The 9,248-nt window shown below is 34.6% G+C and overlaps 1 long non-coding RNA gene across 1 annotated transcript; it reads right to left on the bottom strand.

The window, feature by feature from the left end:
- Positions 1–211: 211 nt before the first annotated feature.
- On the bottom strand, positions 212–3,807 carry LOC107719704 (uncharacterized). Its single transcript, XR_001637540.1, has 3 exons — positions 3,769–3,807; positions 515–665; positions 212–398 (listed from the first exon to the last, which is right to left on the bottom strand). It is a non-coding gene; the product is annotated as an uncharacterized LOC107719704 (long non-coding RNA).
- Between the last annotated feature and the right edge of the window lie 5,441 nt (positions 3,808–9,248).

The raw sequence follows: 9,248 nt of genomic DNA, 5'->3' as shown, positions 1-9,248 counted from the left end.
AAAAAATAAATACAATAAAACATTTTATTTTAATAATATTTGTATTATTTGCTGAATGAAAGTACTGTTTTCTTTAATACACATATGAAATAAATACAAATTAAATATACAAACAAAAAACAAACAAACAAATTAATTAAAATAAAACAAATGAAAATAATCAAATATAAAACAACCCAAAACACCTCATCATCATCGTACGTTTTGCACAGGTTAGCATCACTCAGTAAAATAAATGTAGTTTGGCTTATTTTGCTGAAATAGAAGCTTTTGGAAGTGATTTGGAGAGTTTGGTTTCTCTCATTCAGAATCAGCAGATAAACATGCTTGACTGTTCAGTGGACCACGATGACCTCTGAGTGAACCTGCCTGCTTTAAAAAGAGACTTCAGCATAATCCTGGAACCAAATGTAATATATATATATATGAAGAGTTTCTGTTAATGCACCATATTACTTGCAGTATAATCTCTTCATATAATGCGTTTAGGAAACTGAAACAGGCTCCATCTCACCTCCAGAGACAGAAGGCCGTGTGAATCTCATCTCTCCGCTCGAATCCCCCTCTAGTTTATTCTCCAGCGGCTCTCACATCCATCAGCTGCATCGATCGCTCCTCCGGCGCGTGGAGCAGCCCACAGGTGACGTTCCCACAGCCAAGGTGAGCTAAAGGCCGTTTGGGTTTTTGTAGTGAGATAAAACTGAGCGAATGACTTAATGCTGACAGAAGAACTGTCAAAACAAAAGCTGCTTCACTTTACAGCCAGAAATGTATCAAAACGCTCCAGCGTCTGAATCAATACAGCAGGATTCTGATTCAAACGGCATACTAGCTACTATTTTTAAAAGAAAGCAGTATGCATACTGAATTTTCTGTATGCATGAAATAATCAGGTCGTCTACTACATTTGCCAAAATGAACAGTGCACACTGCATGAGATATTGCATTCTACAATGCAAGGCAAATGTTTGACCTTGAAAGCAAATGTGATTTTTAATATTGTTTTGATTCATTATTTGACTATACTGACATATGTTAAGGCATATTGCATATTTTTTTATGCATATGCATTTATGAAAATGCATATTTATGCATTTTCAATTGTACAAAAATGATCATTCATATCCAAGATGACTGGAAGCCACACAATGCATTGCACAATGCAACATAAAACATGAAGTCATGAAGCAAGCATGTAGCATACTACTATTTCGTATGTTTATTATTGAACATTTTTAAATGAATAGAAATTAAACGTTTAAAATTCTTGTTTTTAAAAGAGAACACATTGTACCATTTTCATCTCATTTGCAATATTTCATTTCTGAAGAAATGAAATATCAGTCGAACTTTCTACTTCGAGGACCTCGATAGAAATGTAGTGGAGTGAAAAATACGATATTTGTCTTTCAAATGAAGTGAAGTTAAAGTCATAAGTTTGCAGAAAAAAATATAATACGTAAGCAAAGCACAGATAATTAAAAAGTGTACTGAAGTACAATACTCAAGTAAACGTACTTTGTTACTGTCCACCTCTATATAATCAAAAATCAAAAAATACTGTTGGTAAAAATAAATAACAAATAAATAAATGCAATTGGACAAAATAGCAAAATTCATATCCAAGATGACTTGATTCCACAGGTCATGTGGCAACAATGTTATTACGGTTTGAAAAGTTTAATATAATAAAAATTAAGTATAACAATAAACATGTTTTTTTAAAGTACAAGTATGCAGTGTGCTATTTTTAATACTATTTTTAGCCATATTTGACTGTGATTTTGAACTTATTATCATAACTCAACTTTTGCAGTCCAATCAAATACTAAAGAAACTTTTACACAAAATCTGGAATATAAATACAAAATTATCTAATATACAGCCCATTCATCTCTGGGATGAGAACTGAATGTCACTGGCTTAATTAAACATGCAATGTAATGAGGTCTTGTGAGGACAATGCAGCATTATTGATGCAGAATGTTTCACCTGATATTCTAAATGTCTTTATAGACTGATGTGTAAAGATCACATTGAGATGACGGTGAGAGTGAACATGAGGTCAGGGATATATTCTCTCGGTCCACAAATGTCTTATTCAGAGATTTTTCCCAAAGAGGCGCTCGGCTCTCTGTCTGCTTTCAGAAATCAGTCGTCAGGCTCATCGTTTGTGACGTGACGCGTTTTATTCCAGCTCAACGGATTCTACATCAGCTGAAAGCACATTTAGTGTCCTCTGCTTAAAACAATCTAATACTGTCATGGGGTTCATGATCTGCCATCACTGAGGCTATATATTGTTGCTATAGAATTGTATTTCTATATATTATATATAAAATAATAAATGAATAATCTCTCTATCTCTCTCTCTCTCTCACACACACAATATATATACACACACATACATATATATATATATAGTTAATTGGTAAATCAATTAATCAATACATTTCATTAAATTCATTTAGTCATTTTGAAGTAACTATAATTAACAGTATGTCTGTTTTGCCTGTGCAATAGAAGCTGATCTTCCCATTGGAACAGATCGGAGATTTTCTTCCCTCACAACAAACAGCAATAATCGCATCAGTCAGTTATCACCAGTGTTGGGGGTAATATATTACAAGTAACGCAAGTAACGTAATCCGATTACTTTTTTCAAGTAACTAGTAAAGTAATGCATTACTTTTTAATTTACAAGAGAATATCCGAGTTACTTTTTCAAATAAGTAACGCAAGTTACTTTTTTTTTTCCAATTTATTTTTTTTATTGCTGAAATGTTGAAATGTCTTCTTCTGCATTCTACTGTACGGACGTACATTTACTTTCCCTTCAGCCTGAGGCTTATTCATTTCACTTTTTGTGTGAAAAGGCTTTTATATTTGCCAAAAATAGAACTTTTTTATTTTAAAAACAAACAAGCAAGCCCTGTCCACATTTAAAAAGTAGTGCAAAAGTAACGAAACGCATTACTTTCCATAAAAAAGTAACTAAGTAACGTAATTAGTTACTTTTTTTTATGAAGTAATGCAATATTATAATGCATTACTTTTAAAAGTAACTTTCCCCAACACTGGTTATCAGTCATGCTGAAGCTCTTGGCGTCTTCACTGCCTCACACACACACACATGACAGCATTGCCAAGTCCATATAACGCAGTATAAAACAGCACTGATCCATACAAGCATCTGCAGTCACGTCCTCTGACACACAGCACTACAAGCTCCAGCCTCGCTCAGCGTCACACGTGATTTAAACTGACCTGCTGTCAAAACACACGAGCCCTGCAGCCACACATGATACTGACCTCATTATACAGAGTCTATGGGTTTCTCATAAACATTTCAAATGGACTGAAACGTCAGAAGGCCTTTGATAGCAAGCTTTCAATGGCTGGAACTATAATACAGTTTAATGATCGCAAAGGATGCATAGCCTACTTTAAATCGTAAAAATCACATTTATTTTATATTATATTTAGTGTGCCTTAATGTGCATTAAAATGTACAAGGCTGCTGTTTGATTTTAGAAACATTTCAGTCAAGCCTCGTTCTTATAAATAGCCAAATATTACTGTTTATTTAGGCCTACATAGGATTGAATCTTTTACAAATGGAGAAAAACTAGGCTAATTGGGTTCATATTTTCCATAGAATCAAATATAATTTTTTTCATTTGGACATTTTTCTCGCTCTAACATTAGTGACAAAGTTCACATTTCTGCTAGAATCGAGAAAAAAACAAAAACAGAATGAGCTCTTACTTGTTTTCCCTCCATTTTGAATGAGCTCCAATGATGTCACTTCCTGTGTGTCACAGGTGGAGTGTTCCATCTTTTATAGGCGGCATCACATGCTAACAGGGCTACACGCAAAATAGCCTAAGTAAAAAGTTATACAGATAAGTAAAAAGTAAAAGATAAGTAAAGTTATTTAGAGATAAAAAGTAAAACGTTATATAGGTTTGTGAAGGATTTTTTTTTTGAGCATAAATTAACTAATAATTATATTTTATATAAAAGTATGTACATTATTATATAAAACATTAATTTTTTTCATGAATTGTTTCTCATAATTGTTAAACAGTTATTATATTGCACAAAAAAATGGGTTGTTTTAGGGAAGGTTGCATTATAGCAACATGTACAATTCTGTTCAAAAGTTTGGGGTCAGTAAGATTTTATTAATTTACTTTATTTTTGAATACTGCAAGCACACATTAAACTGATCAAAAGCAGCAGTAAAGACATCTATGATGTTAAGATTTCTATTTCAAATAAATGCTGTTTGTCAAATAAATGAAGCAGCACAACTGTTTTTATTATTGATAATATCAGTAAATCAGCATATTATACTGATTTCTGAAGATCATGTGACACTGAAGACTGGAGTAATGATGCTGAAAATTCAGCTTTGCATCACAGGAATAAATTACATTTTACAATATATTCACATATATTTTAAATTCTAATAATATTTCACATTATTACTGTTTTTACTGTATTTTAATCAAATAAATGCAGCCCTGGTAAGCAGAAGAGACTTATTGAAAAAAAATCTTACAGACCCCAAATTTTGTGTGTATTATATAGTATATACAGAAACCGTGTATTATACAGATCCTTTTATTCATTTCACTGCAGGAAGCAGCAATAATGAGTCTCTCTCACGTTCCACAGGAACTCAGAGACGTGAAGGTAAGCGGAGGTAAACGGTAAAGGAAGGAAGCCGCTGGTGAAACAATGGCAGCCTGTCACATCTCATCCAGCCCTAAACGATGTGTGTGTGTAGGTGTGTGTGTGTGTGTGTGTGTGTGTGTGGCGCGGCTCCCACCGGCATTGTGCTCATAATTAAGTGTGATTTCCACTGGCAGAATGACGGAGTAAGAATGAGGGGAAAGCATTTCTGCTCTGTGGTTCATCACTCGTCTCATCTCACACACGCTGACGGCTGCTTAAGACCTTCTGAACGCTCATTAAGTCCTCACACACTTTCTCTTCAAATTAAATGGTCATTTCAGTGTGTTTTCCCTTCAAATGTTTCCTTGTGTTCAATCACAGCCAGGGCCTGTCAAGCCCCAAAAAGATTTGATTTACAAATTTAACATTCGTTTAGAAACTAGACTAGTTCAATTTACTCCGGATATCTGACAGATGAGAGAAATCGAATTGAGCTAGATTTATCTGGTCCCCAATTTTAAAGGTCTTTAAAAGTCATTCCTGAGACGCAGTGTTGTCACTAAAACTTTACAAAAACTGAAATAAAGAAACTGAAACAACTGAAACTGTTAACTGAAAAAAAAAAAAAAAAAAGAATATTGGAGATGTTACATTGGTAACTAGGCCTACCTGAAATAAAATAAGTACTACAGTTACTAAAACTGAAATAAAAAATAAAGCTAAATAGAAATATTAAATAATACTAAAAATGACAAAAGCACATGAAAATAACTAAAACAAACTAAAATGAAAATAAAAATGTAAAATAAAAGCAAAATCACAAATATTAATTAAAGATAGTATATAAATAATGGTAAAATAACAATGCTGAGCAGGCTTCCCAAACTCTCCCCATCTTCCATTGGTCAGACATTCATGTAGCTCCGCCCACGACTCACGCGATTGGTTGAGCCAGTGTTTAAAAACAAAAACACCTTTTTCAGAGGCTCTATGACAGTTCCACGCATTATTATTAGTATTGTTGTTAAATAAACAAAACCACTGGTAAATAAAATGCACCTTAGTATCGATATTTTTGTTTGAGTATCGATACTTTCGATTCTCGCGTCAGTATCGATATATCGATACTTTGTATCGATACGCCCATCCCTAGTTCCAGCATTCAGTTCGTTTCACAATCAGTTTTTAGATCAACCAAAGCATGACTTAGTTATATCTGCATAGTAAACTGATATAGATAGTAGGAAACAGCATTTAAAATAGCATTTTAGACCATCAAAAGTAGGGTAGGCTAACCATACATGCCCTTTTTCCCAGACGTGTCCTGGCCAGGAAAATTAAAAAAATTGCCTGGGTTTTATTTTGCTATTGATGTTCTCTCTACAGTCTTTAGCAATTATGAAAACAACAGGCCCAAACCCGGCCTTTTTTACTTGATTTAGGAGAAAATATATAAATAAATAACGTATCAAAAAAGTAAGTTTAAAGTGATAGTTCTGTCATTAATTACCCTCGTGTCGTTCCAAACCCGCAAGACCTTCGTTCATCTTCAGAACACAAATGAAGATATTTTTGATGAAATCCGAGAGCTCTCTGACCCCCCATAGACAGCAACGCAACTGAACTGTTCCCAGAACCAGAAACGTAAGGACATCGGTACAACAGTCCACGTGACATCAGTGGCTCAACTTCAATTTTTGCGCTTTCCCCTGAACGTAATCAACGTAATCAGTGTTGTTGACATTCAGGAGGAAGTGCACGCATCTGGCGGAAGAACGTTAACTGGGAGAGAAGAATTGTTATATAAATTATTTTTGTTTTCTTTGCACACAAAATGTATTCTCGTAGCTTCGCAAAATTGAAGTTGAGCCCCTGATGCCACATGGACTGTTTTATCGATGTCCTTACTACGTTTCTGGGCCTGGGAACATTTCAGTTGCGTTGCGGTAGGGCTGCACAATTAATCGAATTTCTAATCGCGATTACAATTACAGATGCCACAATTATGTAATCGTTCAAAGCGGCAATTAATCGTTCAAAGTCCACTTATTTATCGTTCAATATTATTTATTATTTATCGTCCACTTATTCTGAGTGCTTAAGATGTTTTTTTCTTTCTACATGTTATCTTAAGGGTTTTTCTATTGTTTAAATTTTAGTTTTACATAAACTAAATGGTATTACATTATAATACCATTCATATTTTAACTTTTTTTATTATTTAAAGAAGAAACCAATCCGATGTACAGTTGACATTTGAGCCTTAATGCTATAGAAAAGCAATAAAAGATTTTCTCTTTGAGTGTTTTCAGCTTGTTTATTTTCATATAAAAATATGGCATGCAGTTTCTTCAAACAATGGTATAAACATCATTCAATGTAAATTGTGATAATCGTAATTAATAAGCGCAATTTCAAGGGAATAATCGACAATTATGATTTTTGTCATAATCGTGCAGCCCTAAGTTGCGGTCTATACAGGGTCAGAGAGCTCTCAGATTTCATCACAAATATCTTCATTTGTGATCTTACGGGGTTGAAACGACATGAGGGTGAGTAAGAATTTTAATTTTGGGGTGAAATATCCCTTTGACAGTAAATATTTTGTTATTCACGTCAACGTTTATAAAGACAGCTACAAGCCTATTTCACATTTAATTCAGTCAATTTTCCTTCAGTGAACAAACTTAAAATAAGAAGCATCTCTACATGCTGTGTGTACCGCAAGCACACCAACTGGTCTGTTTCCATAGAGAAGGGCGAAACGAATCCACCTGAGCAGCAGCAACGTGGCATAAACAAAGATTCAATTAGGAGACAAGATTGTACCTGTCCACTGAAGGCTGCAGGTGCCGCGTGTGATCCGCCTCCAGCTGATGCATGTGCCGCTCATAAACCTGCACTATTATTCTGCTGGATGTGTTCATTGCTGAGTGACGACGTGACGCTCATCTGATCAAACTCAAGGGTTTGGGATGGAGTGTTAAAAGGGGTCATATGATGCTGCTAAAAAGAACATTATTTTGTGTACTCTTAACTTTTATAAAGAATATCTCTTTGGATTTGAGACTTTAGTCTTTGCAAATTTACAGATCTTCTTTATGCACCAAGAGCTTGTAACACTTCAAAGAGAAAGGAAAAAATGAAATTGCATCATATGACCCCTTTAAAGGAATAGTTCACCCAAAAATTAAGACTTGCTGAAAATGTGCTCATCCTCAGGCCATCCAAGATGTAAAGGAGTTTGTTTCTTCATCAGATTTGGAGAAATGTAGCGTTGCATCACTTGCTCAGCAATGGATGCTCTGCAGTGAATGGGTGCCGTCAGAATGAGAGTCCAAACAGCTGATAAATACATCACAATAATCCACAAGTAATCCACACTACTGCAGTCCAGCAGTTAACTTCTTGTGAAACCTAAAGCTGCGTGTTTATAAGAAACAAATCTGTCAAGATGTTTCTAACTTCAAGCCGTTGCTAAAATACGATTCCATAATCCATAATAACGCTTCCTCCAGTGATAAAGTGGTCTTGTCTGAATCAGGAGAGAAATCTGCACAGATCAAGCAGCGTTTAAACAGCTCTAAACAAATATGTGGCTGGATTTTGATGTGAGAGACAAAAGGAGATGGACTTTTTCACTGGAGGAAGCGTTATTATGGATTATGGACTCGTACTGTAGCCAGAAACGACTGTTCAAAGTTGAAAACATCTTAATGGATTTGCTTTTTACAAACATATAGCTTCTGTCTTCTCAAGACATTAACTGATGGACTGGAGTGGTGTGGATTACTTGTGGATTATTGTGATGTTTTTATCAGCTGTTTGGACTCTCATTCTGACGGCACCCATTCACTGCAGAGCATCCATTGCTGAGACACTGATGCAATGCTACATTTCTGCAAATCTGTTCTGATTCATATTACACAAACGGACGGTAAATATCTTTTCATGATGATGTTATCAAATTGTGCGGTTTGGTGTCCTATTTTACAAACTAAACTTGTTCTGTTGGAAAAAAATACAAAGGCATTTAAGCAGGGGTATCTAATGTATTTAAAAACAATAAAAATGTATGTATAATACTAACAATTTAAGTTCTGGGGGGGAAAAAAATGAAAAAATAGTGGTGAGTAAAACCAGTTGATGAACATGCAAATATACATTCATATGATTAGTACAAACAAATGACATTTTGCTACAGGAGAAATCCACACAAAGACAAAAACAGCTTACATTTCAAAAGTGCATTCTTTAAAAAGTAAAACATATTAAGACTTTAAAAAAGCACCTGTTTCTGCTTCAAATAAGGAGATGATTAAAAAAAGGCACTTAATGCTACATAACCCTTATAATTCACAGAACATCAGCAGGGCTGAAATACAGTGGTTTCATCAAAGCACCACAAACTTCTGTCATGAACCTGAAAACACTGTTCAGAGTTCAGTCGTACGGTGTAAAAGAGTTAAGCTAACATTTCAATCCTGAGCTCACATTCTGAATGACAGGTATGTTTCCATTTACTTTTTCAGATTTAGGCATTAGGTGTTTATTGGTCTTTATAT

This window comes from Sinocyclocheilus rhinocerous, unplaced genomic scaffold (assembly GCF_001515625.1).
Source record: "Sinocyclocheilus rhinocerous isolate Xijiao unplaced genomic scaffold, SAMN03320098_v1.1 scaffold511, whole genome shotgun sequence".
NCBI lineage: Eukaryota > Metazoa > Chordata > Actinopteri > Cypriniformes > Cyprinidae > Sinocyclocheilus > Sinocyclocheilus rhinocerous.
This window is presented reverse-complemented; position numbering and strand designations above follow the sequence as displayed.